Here is a 12,058-nt window from a genome sequence, read left to right on the forward strand (position 1 = left end):
GTATGTCTTGAGGCAGCATAATTCATGGTTCACAAATTACCCAGAATTATATTCTTCCAGTATTTGAGAATGAGAGTACTTGGTGGCTGCCAACAAACTTTGCAAATAATTCAACACTTGTTCAGACTTTTCCTTACTGACACATTTCAAAAGACAATGAAATGGAAAAAGGTTTATCACTAACTACTTTTTCACTGTTCATGCAGTCAGATTTCAGCATTAGTATTATTCTTTGGTACTAACTCTTAGCTCCCCATTTTTCAGACAGTAGCCACATATGCCACTGAAGATACCCCCAAAATCATATTGTTACATGACACAGTTCAGGAGGAAACCTATTTTTTAGAAAAATGTAAATATTTCTCAACACCAATTGCGTAAATGTTTATACAATTGAAAAAACGATGATGGAAGGTAGTTCTCATATGACTCTAACTTATAGGCCTACAATTACTGAATTTCAAAATTAACTTGAGTATGATTATATCTTTAATTATTTTACTTATTTATTTATTTATTTATTGTGATACATATTCATAGGTATTTCTGCATGGTAGTGCATAGGTGTGGGATGAATCAAAACATTTAATCACATTATTATATTTGTATAATTAAAGACCACAAACAAAGATTAAGAATACAAATTAGAAAATAATAACAAAGAAACACAATCAATAAGTTCTAATTATATTGAGAAACAGAGGTAAAGATACAATTTTCAGATATTGTATAAAAATTATTTATAAAATGAGAAAGACCATCATCTTGACTTACAGAACACAGTTTAATGTAACTAAAGCAGCAATGTACATTAAAGCAAAATACAAAAAAAATACATCAGAAATAATCTTATCTATCTCTGCCGAAGAATTTATCTAAAGAACAGAAATTTTTTTCTAGCAACAACTCCTTTAGCTTACTTTTAAACAGTACATTATACCTCATAGACACTTAATATTACTTGGAAACACATTGAGGATTATGCACATGTGTATTTTACACCTTTTTGCACTAGAGACAAATTTTTCAGGTCACAGTGTGTGTCACATTTCTTATGATGATGATGGTACAACTCTTTCGTTTCATATTGAGAAAAATTGTGAACCATGAATGTCAGGATTGAAAAGAGATATTATGGGGTAGTAGTTAGTATCCCTATTTGCTGAAAAAGATAATGAATGAGGTTCTTGGAGGCACTCGACATAAAATTTGAACAACCTTTTTCTGACAATTTTCATCATTGGTGAATTGACTTAGACAGTTATTCTATAACAAATAAGTAAATGGAAGTCATCAAAGTAGGTGGATGTTAAATGTCTTCGGTTTTGGTGATTGTCTCAAACATAAATGTTTGCTGAGCTAAGCATTTTCAGGGTTTAGTGGATATTGTGTTCACAGTTAAACCTGCTATCTATATGGATGCCTAAGAATTTTGGATAATGTAGCCTTTGTATCTTCTGACTCCCATGTTCTGTGCTTATTTCCTGTGTGCGTTTGTAATCAGAATGGAAACAAATGTAACTAACTTTGCTGAAGTTTATTGATAGAGAATTTGCTGTGAACCAGTTTATAATATCTGCAAGTAATTGGTTGACATTTAACTCTAGATCAGTGGATGTTTTACTGTCTGTCACAAATACCTGTGTCATCAGCAAATATAGTAAAATTGCTAGCTTTGTTTGACAATAGAGATAGGTCATTATTATATATGAGAAATAGCAGGGGACAAGGGGGTTGGGTTGTTTGGGGAAGAGACCAAATAGCGAGGTCATTGGTCTCATTGGAATAGGGAAGGATGGGGGAGGAATTCGGCCACCCCTTTCAAAGGCACCATCCCAGCATTTACCTGAAGCTATTTAGGAAATCATGGAAAACCTAAATCAGGATGGCCGGATGCGGGATTGAACTGTCATCCTCCCGAATGCGAGTCCAGTGTGCTAACCACTGCGCCACCTCGCTCGGTAGGGGACAAGGACAGAATCTTGTGGAACTTCATAATGAATTGTTCCCCAGTTGGACTGTACCAGTCCTGTGTGTGTATTGTTACCGTCTATGCTATTTTCTGTTGACTGCCCTCTAGATAGGATTGGAGCCAGTTGCCCATTGGTTCTCAGTCTCCATAGTGGCATGCTTTCTCTATGAGCATTCTATGATTGACACAGTCGAAGGCCTTAGACAGGTGGCTAAATATGCTGATAGGCAATGTCTTCCTGTCAAGACATTCCAAAATGTTATTGGTAGATAAAAATATAGATCTGTTTGTGGAGGTACCTTCTATGAATACAAACTGGTTTTTACTAATTATTGCAAAGCTTTTTAGGTGGCTGACTATCCTGGCATATATTAATTTTTTGAGGACTCGAGAAAATGTAGTTAAAAGAGGGGGATAGAGAGAGAGAGAGAGAGAGAGAGAGAGAGGGGGGGGGGGGATTATAGTTTGTAACATGTGGGGCATTGCCTTTTTTTGTAGAGGGACTTTACAATAGCTGCTTCATCTTGTCGGGGAAGATACCTTGTTTGAGAGAGGAATATATGAGGTAGGACTTCACCAAACTGATTACGGCAATCTTTTAGTGGTTTGCTGGAAGTACTAGTGACACCATTTAAATTTCTGATTCTTAAAAGATTACAGTTCTTCTTGATTTTTGTACTGTTATGGGGGGCTTAATCAATCTGCTCTAAAAAAAAAATTGGGAAATGATCTTTCTGTATTTTATGGCTTTTTCTGTGTACCTGTTGTATCTTGTATTTTTTTTCTGGCAATGCTTAAAAAGTACTCATTAAAAATTTTTGCCATGGCCTCTTGATTTTGAACTTGACTACCTTCATCACTGAGAACAATGTTTTGGGTCCTACTGCTGCAATTTTCACCAGTTTCACTCCATCTGTCTGAAGCTGGTTTATACATAGAGTTGGATTCTCCGAAGAATCAGAGCTAGGCGTGTTACTAGTGTAGTGCTGCCACAAACTATTGCGCAAACAGTAGGCTTAATGATTAGTATCACTGGCTGTTGTGCTACAGGTCATCAGTTCATACAACTGTTCAGGCTATACACGGATGTTCAAACAAAATGTGCTTTCAGTGTTAAGTGTTGTATGTCCCTGATAACACTGCCTTCAGATTTGCACTTCAGTGTGGTTATGTCATGACAGTGTGATTGGTTACACATGTTAGTTATCTTTTAAATGGTGTGTGTGCTTTTACTTTACATGCATATGAATCAAAATCACATTTCCCACAGGCTCACAGATGTCATGCGGTGTCACTGTAGTTTTTTAATATCTTTTTTAACATGTTAATGTATTTACTTTGTAAAAAAATTAAAACAGTCTTGATCGTATGTTGTTGTTGTTGTTGTTGTTGTGGTCTTCAGTCCTGAGACTGGTTTGATGCAGCTCTCCATGCTACTCTATCCTGTGCAAACTTCTTCATCTTCCAGTACTTGCTGCAACCTACATCCTTCTGAATCTGCTTAGTGTTTTCATCTCTTGGTCTCCCTCTATGATTTTTGCCCTCCATGCTGCCCTCTAATGCTAAATTTGTGATCCCTTGATGCCTCAGAACATGTCCTACCAACCGGTCCCTTCTTCTTGTCAAGTTGTGCCACAAACTCCTCTTCTCCCCAATTCTATTCAATACCTCCTCATTAGTTATGTGATCTACCCATCTAATCTTCAGCATTCTTCTGTAGCACCACATTTCGAAAGCTTCTATTCTCTTCTTGTCCAAACTATTTATCGTCCATGTTTCACTTCCATACATGGCTACACTCCATACAAATACTTTCAGAAACGACTTCCTGACACTTAAATCTATACTCGATGTTAACAAATTTCTCTTCTTGAGAAACGCTTTCCTTGCCATTGCCAGTCTACATTTTATATCCTCTTTACTTCAACCATCATCAGTTATTTTGCTTCCCAAATAGCAAACTACTTTAAGCGTCTCATTTCCTAATCTAATTCCCTCACATCACCCAACTTAATTCGACTACATTCCATTATCCTCGTTTTGCTTTTGTTGATGTTCATCTTATATCCTCCTATCAAGACACTGTCCATTCCGTTCAACTGCTCTTCCAAGTCCTTTGCTGTCTCTGACAGAATTACAATGTCATTGGCGAACCTCAAAGTTTTTATTTCTTCTCCATGGACTTTAATACCCACTCCAAATTTTTCTTTTGTTTCCTCTACTGCTTGCTCAATATACAGATTGAATAACTTTGGGGAGAGGCTACAACCCTGTCTCATTCCCTTCCCAACCACTGCTTCCCTTTCACGCCCTTGACTCTTATAACTGCCATGTGGTTTCTGTACAAATTGTAAAGAGCCTTTCGCTCCCTGTATTTTACCCCTGTCACCTTCAGAATTTGAAAGAGAGTATTCCAGTCAACATTGTCAAAAGCTTTCTCTAAGTCTACAAATGCTAGAAATGTAGGTTTGCCTTTCCTTAATCTATTTTCTAAGATAAGTCGTAGGGTCAGTATTGCCTCTCGTGTTCCAACATTTCTGCGGAATCCAAACTGATCTTCACCGAGGTTGGCTTCTACCAGTTTTTCCATGCTTATTTAGAGGATGACCAGTTTCAGTAAATTTTCAAGACCACCTTCAGAACATCCTCTGAAATATAAGTTCATTTAGAGATTTGTCTAACAAGAAGTTTTGCAAACTGAAGCATTTAAATGTAAGAACAATTAAAAGGAGAAATGAACCCAATGGTGGCAAGCATATGTGACAAATGGATCAGGTAACTTCTGTTGAGACATGATTGTCAGCTGCTGAATAGGGTGGAGAGACTCTATGTTAAGTGGGAGAAGCTCCAAGCACTGCATTCTGCATGATGTCAGTAGCAGCCAGTAAGGCATACAGTAAATGTTGTAACCCACATTGTACTACACCTCCGTTACTATGGGTATGGCATGCATCTCATTCAAGTAGTGTGCCCTTCAGAAGCTCTAGGCATCCCACCAGAGGCTACTGACCATGGGTGACACCTCAGTCATCTGTGGCAGGAAGCTAGTGACCCCTGGCAGGCAAATAATCTTTATATTGTCTTGCACTGGCTCTGGCTGGCTCCCATGCAGTTCTCTCACAAGTTACTAAAATAACTAAAAACATTACAAAAGTAATGTACATACAAAGCAGCAGCAAAAAATAAAACATAAAAGATATAATATAAGCCAAATAAAACAAATCATAAATGCTTCAGAACACAGTTTATATAAAATTAAAAGTAGTAAACCAATGGAAATCGTTACTGAGAAAGAAGACTATCCTCTGTATGCAGTCTGTGATCTTGGCATTGAGACATAGAACAAAACCACAGCACAATAAACTCAGCAGATGCTGATGCTGTGGAACATTGTGAAATATTGTGAGGCAGCCAGACAGTAGTACCAGAGATGAAAGTACCGCTGGCCACAGCTACGTGTTGACATGGAAGGGCAGATGCAAAGATCAAGTGATGTGTGTGTTAGATGCTGCTAGTAATTATGGCAATATATACATCATGATGGATCACCAACAAGGCAAATGTAACTTTGGATGTGGCTGCAGTGACACGTATGCTGCATTGAGTTTTGCTGTGATTACTAGTGGAACATAGTGTGGCACCACAGAGACATGAAGGTTGGAGAATGTTGCCTGATGGTGTTGGTCACAAAATAATAAACCTAAAAGTTAGTATCCACAGATATAAAACTCACAAATATTGTTGTAATAGTAATACTGCTTAATAGAACGCCATTGGATCAAATAATTAGTGATGTAAGATAAAATTTGTAAAAGATCATAAAAATATTAATGGAAATGGCATAAGTGAAGAATATAACTTTAGAAACTTTTAAAAAGGGGTATCTGTAATAAAAACAAGAAACAAAAGAGCAGGCAACTTCTATAATGAATCATGAAAGAGATGAAAAAAAAAAAAACATTTCTCTAAACTCTAACTGCTCATTTAGTATAGATAATAGCTTATTTTTATCATGTACATAAATTTCTGTATCTTCAAATGCATTTATTAAGAATTCTTTAGGAGCACTAAGGAGAATGAATGGACTCTTTGGAATGATTACTTTGGGTTACATACTAGCCATATAATGATTTATATGATGTATGCTCTCTAAACTGACTGGAGAAATTATGGCTCATCTGTCCAATGTATTCTTTATCAGAATCATCACACAAAATTTTATAAATATCAGAATTTAAATAACTACTGTTGCAATTACCAACAGTGTGCTTGAGCCTTGATGTGTGTGGATTGTCTGGTTAGAATGGCTCACACCCATCATGTTAGGTTTAGGTGATCCGAGGTGGATGGAGGAACTATTACAGTGCAGACAAATTAGAGACACAGAAACATACACTTTATTGTGCTGTAGTACTCAACATGTACAGCAACTCTTTGTATGTGTTTGCAGACAGATACAACAAAGTAGTGGCCTGTCAACATGTGCATTGCTGAATACAGTGTCAACAAGGCAATGCTCGTCCTGGGCATCACAGTGTCAATCATTGTAGTAAACACTTGTCCCTTTGTGTGATGGTTATTGGTGACTCCACGTTTAGATTGTCTCGCAGGCTGATCTCTACTGTGAACTGCAACCCTGGCACTCCATACTATAACTGTCATATGCAAATGCTGAGCATGCACCCTATTACTGCTTATGGCTGCCATTTGTCACAACACAGAAGACAATCTCATTGGCGGCAGCTTGGGGGTTGCTGATTGGGTCACACTTGTTGTTGGTGGTGAGCTTCAAAGGGTTGCCAGTGGCATCAGTCAGAAGATGTCTCAGTGTGCCAGCTCCAGTTGCGTCCATTTGTGTGACCACAACAAGCCAGTTCTGTAAGAGATTATCAGTAGTGAAAGCTATAGTCAGTTAACAGAATTTAAGTAAATGATTTATTTTCTCAGAAATATTTACCATATAGTTCATTTTAGTAACGTTTTCGATTGATGATTTCCAGAGAATCATGTGACTGTTATAACTTACTCAATAATAAACCAACTTCATTGGTATTAAAATTGTTGACCTTAACAAAAGGTTTGGGTATTGTTATTTCTGTTTGAACTTCATAAGGCATAAGGAGTATTTTTAATATTCTAAGGGTCATTCACTGAAAAATGTTTATTTTTTAAATTTTTTTTAAATATTTGAATCGATGACAGGAGTTAGCATGAATGATGACATCTGTTGCAGTTGGCTTTCTATAGATGGCAAAGCAATGCTTTCTGTCACAAGCTGAAATGGTGAGTGCTAAAAAATTTACACTTCTGTGGTTCTCATGTTCTACAGTGAAGAAAATCTTAGGGTGAATGTTATTTTAAATAACAGCAAGTGAATCTATTTCTTCTTTGGAGCCATTAAAAAGCAACAGAGTGTCAACATATATTTTGTAATAGTGGCATTTCAGGATTGTCTTTGAAAAATTCTAGTTCAACATAATTAACTAGAATGTTTACATAGGTGCCAACTAGGAATTTTTCCACTCCCAAACTATCTTTTTGAGAACATATTCAATCATTAAAACAGAGGTAGTTAAAAGCTAAAGTACTTCCAAGTAGTCCATTGAGATCAGGCACTTCTCCTGCAGTTATAGTTTTGTGTTACAATAAATTATTATGAACTTTTGTGATGTTTTCATTTACTGTGTGCTCTATTGGCTGCTATTGGCACCATGCAGAAGAGAGCATAGATCCTCTTCCACTTAACCCATAGTTTCTCCACACTATCCAGCAGTTGAAATTTGTGTCCCTGCTTGATTCACAAACTATTCCTGCCGCCATTGGATGTTGGGTGTCCCTCTAAACCTATAAATGTGCTTATATTCCAGAGAATAGTTTTTATATGAGCAAAACTGATGTCATTTTTAAAAAATATTTTACTTAAATTGCTATTGTTCTAATGATGTTTACAGTGTATTTCTGTATTTATCATTATAAACATTTTAAATACTGGGTATTATGTGAGACAAATTATTGAGACTGTATGCTTCCTGTTGCGTCCATGTTATAACAGTGCAGGCCAGTATGAACCTGTTTCGAGAAAAACATGCTACTGACTGACTGACTGCTGTGTCGTTCCCTGACTAAGACATCTTTGGATATCAGAATGGAGTGGCAAACATTTAGCATACCATCATGCTTAGAGTATAGCTTTTAAGTCTTCTTTTTTTAAATAGTTCAGATAAATATGGCAGTGTTATCACAGAGTACATGAATGGCTCAAAAAAAGGAGACACTCTAGGTTGTTCAGAAGTCTTCCCTGCCACATCTTCAGGTTTCAACTTCACAGCCAATTTACTGTGTTTAATGCAGAACTCTATGTGATCTTTAAGGTACTGAAGCACGTGTTATCACTGGAAAAACTAAAAAATCCAAAAAAACAAGACTGGCTCCTTCCACTGTGCTACTTTTAGGTAGGTGGCAGAGACCTTCCACTCTGTATGGTATATGTTGTAGTCCAACAATCATCGAGTCTGTGTCTGCTGCAAGAGTCATGATGAATCACTATTTTCTAGGAAAGAAGTGACAAATTATTCAACAGATGTGGAGAATATTCTGCATGGTTAGGGGAAATAATGTAGATGCAAAGCTGGCTGTAAGGCATAAAAACAATAACTCACACTTCTATTTCAATCTCTTTGCCTCTCTTGATACACAATGTCTGCATAAACCAACATTTCTCTATATCCTTCTCTGTCATTCATATCTGGCATATTGGCGAGCACGTAAGCTGTTCTCTCTTCCACTTTGATCCTCACTTCCCTGCATCCACTTGCTTTCTATCTTTCCTCTTGTCCTACCAGTAGTTCTCCATGCTTCTGTGATCTTTCTGTTGATATTCATCATAATCGTGTGCCTAACAAATCATGTCCTTTCTGATTTCTCCTGATAGTTGTCACACTCCAGTAGAGTTCTTCCCTAGGTCGTCACATTCATCTTTCACAACCTCTTTTAGGACCTAGTATTTTTCTGAGAATTTCTTTCTAATTTTAGTCTTGTTGTGCCACATCTGGTCTACATAGTGCTATTGTCTCACCCACATACAGAGCTGCATTCACCATCATTGTCTTGTAGTGCATGGTTGTTGTGATCATAGACATTATGTTTCTACTGTATATACCTCTTGTAACACAGAAGGCTGACCTTATCTTCATCCTGTGTAATTCCCTCATTTCTCCTTATTGTTTCTTTTATGTATTCTCCAAGGTACTTAAACTTATTAACCCTCTGCACAGTGCCTTTCAGTGTTTTCTAGCTCTTAGTGCTAACCAGTGTCTGTCTTATAGACAATCTTCAGTTCCACCCATCTGGCTATCAAGCCTAATTTGTCTAGCTATGCTCTGTATCTTTTTCTGTCTCATTATCACTATGTCATCTGCAAAGACTGAGGAGTCCAGTTAAGCCCGTTTGTCCTTTGTATTCTCACTGTTAATATTTGGTTTTCCAGTTTCATCACTGTTTAATCAATTTGTCCTTTACTATGATGAATGAAATTGGTGGTAGTTCAGCTCCCGTTTTGAAACTAGTCTTGATTCCTGCAGCACTCTTGCGTATCTTGCCCTTGCCTACTTGGCCTTCCTCTGTGTCTGTCATATTCCTGTTACTGGTTTTCTTGTAGTCCCATATAGTTCTCTGTTGTTCAGGATCCATCAAAGAGTCGCTATGTCAAAGTTACCGTCCTTTTGTTCTTTTAGTATCAGAGTAAAGGTCTGTTGTGAGCTTCCTCTTCCCTTCCCAAAGACCAACTGATAATGTCCAACTATACTTTTTATATTTTCTTCTACTTTCTTCAGGAGAAGTTTTGATAATACCTTGTAGCCAATCACTAGTAGCGATGTACCCTAAAAGTTGTCTGTCCCAGTTCAGAATTAAATGGCTCTTCTGTGAGATAGTAATGATTCTGTTCTTGTTTTATTGCTACCCTTGGTGTTCATCATTTTTTTAGTGAATCTCTAATTGATTGCTGCATGTTTAATCTGGAAATAAGGTGGCAGGAATTTTCCGGGATCTCACAAAGGCATTTGATTCTGTAAACCATGCATTGCTTGTTTATAAACTTGAAAAATATGGCATCAGCAGAAGTGCCATACAATGGCTTAGATCCTACTTATCAAACAGTTAGCATCTCTTTAAATGGTGCATATTATTGTTCTAACTGGAAAAAAAAGTCCCTCAGGGTTTTCCCCCACAAGGCTACATATTAGGCCCAGTTCTGTTTCTCTGCTATGCTAATGACTTACCATTACATATCAGCTCCCTATCAGTTCTGTTCACAGGTGATAGTTCTGTCTTAGGTGAAGATCAGGATTCAGAAAAAAATTCCCAAATCCATGATGACTACCCTCAGTACCTTAGAAACTCAGTTTTAGCTACATGGGTTGAAACTAAATATATGTAAGACTCACAGTTCAAAACCAAACAGTCAAAATGCAAGCAGATTAAGATTTTACACAACAGCCAAGATATAGAAGAAGTTGACTCAGTCAAATCCTGAGGTTTAACTGTACATAGAAATTTGAGCTGACATGTATATATGGAATACCGAGCAAACAAGCTGAGCAGCTTTGAATTTGCAATGCAAATATTATCAACTGCAACTGACATGGGCACATGAAAAGTAGCATGTAAAAGCAGCTTTGAATCCATTATTAGGTATGTTATTGTTTTTTGGGGTAACTTGATATGGTGCAGATACTAAAAATACAGAAAAAAACATTCAAAATATGTGCACTGCAAATCGCAAAGAACCATGTCAACCATTATTTAGAAAACTTAAAATATTAACTCTGCCATCCTTATACATATATGAGATTATTATATTTTTGTACACCAGACATGAATTGTCTGAGGGAAACCATTTTGTCCATTTACATGATATCAGAAACAAAGAAAATTTTATACCCACCACCTCAGACTGTATGTCCAGGGACCTCAATATATGTGAATGAAAATTTGTAATAAATTAAAAGGGAACAAGTTGATGCAGATGTATTTAGGTCCACTTAAAAGGAAGCTACAGTATATGAGATACTGGAAGTGTTATTACTCAGTGGATGAATTCATGCAGGACAAACTGGAAATTTGAGTTGGATATAATGTTTTACATATTTCAAGAAATATCCTTCTGGTGTTGTTATTTATTGTAGTGCTATTATTTATTAATGCAAAAATCATTGTAACTGTATTATAAATTTTTGACATGTCTCCTGTATGCAAACCAAATGGAATGCAAATATACATCATGAGATGAATAAAACACAATTCACACAATTCACAATACCCCAATGGTGTATTGCCCATGTTTTATCATCACTTTGTTTGGCACTGAAACATGTTGGCATCAGTGTAATTTTGTGTTATCAGTACAATTCTATTAACCGTTCCCCATTTTTGCTTGTGATATTGATGGGTAATGTGGTGGTTGTAGTAGACAGACCTGTTAAGTGTGGTCTACAAAGGTTGATAAATAAAGTGGAAATCAGAGAGTGCCTCAAGAAAGAGACAAAAGATGATATCTTAAAGGTGGTGAGTGCCTCAAGAGAATGTTTCTGTGTGATAATAACCTCACTTTCCGTGATCTCTGAAAGTGAGGTTAGCAACCTCCAGACAGAGGGAGAGGACCACAGTGCACAAGTGGTACCAGCTGTTGACGCAGTACAAGCAATTGAGAGTGGCAACCATCAAATATCGACACCTAGCAGGACTACTTGTAACTATGACAGCCCTCACACAGAGGGCTTGGACAACAACGTTATGGGACAAGTGGTGCCACCTGTTGACCCAGTTCAAGAAACAGAGTGGCCACCATCACCTGGATGGACCACTTGTAACTACAACCATTAGCCTCTTGACTATGACACAATATTAGAGGCAAAAATTACAGGAAAAAGTCATGCAAAAGATAAGCCTCATGATGAAGAACATCACAAACAGTGTAAAGATTTTGATAAAGAAAGAAATTGTGAGTACAACACAGAAGACACCAAAACGACAGAAAAGACCCAACACCATGAAGAGGGAAGCCGAAAAGGTGTTTCTAACAAAAGA

At 37.0% G+C, this 12,058-nt stretch overlaps 1 protein-coding gene across 1 annotated transcript in view; it reads left to right on the forward strand.

The window, feature by feature from the left end:
* Positions 1 to 12,058, forward strand: part of LOC124553992 (histone-lysine N-methyltransferase eggless-like) — a 374,632-nt gene that overhangs the window by 143,512 nt on the left and 219,062 nt on the right. The window lies entirely within an intron of this gene.

This window comes from Schistocerca americana, chromosome 11 (assembly GCF_021461395.2).
Source record: "Schistocerca americana isolate TAMUIC-IGC-003095 chromosome 11, iqSchAmer2.1, whole genome shotgun sequence".
Taxonomy (NCBI): Eukaryota; Metazoa; Arthropoda; class Insecta; order Orthoptera; family Acrididae; genus Schistocerca; species Schistocerca americana.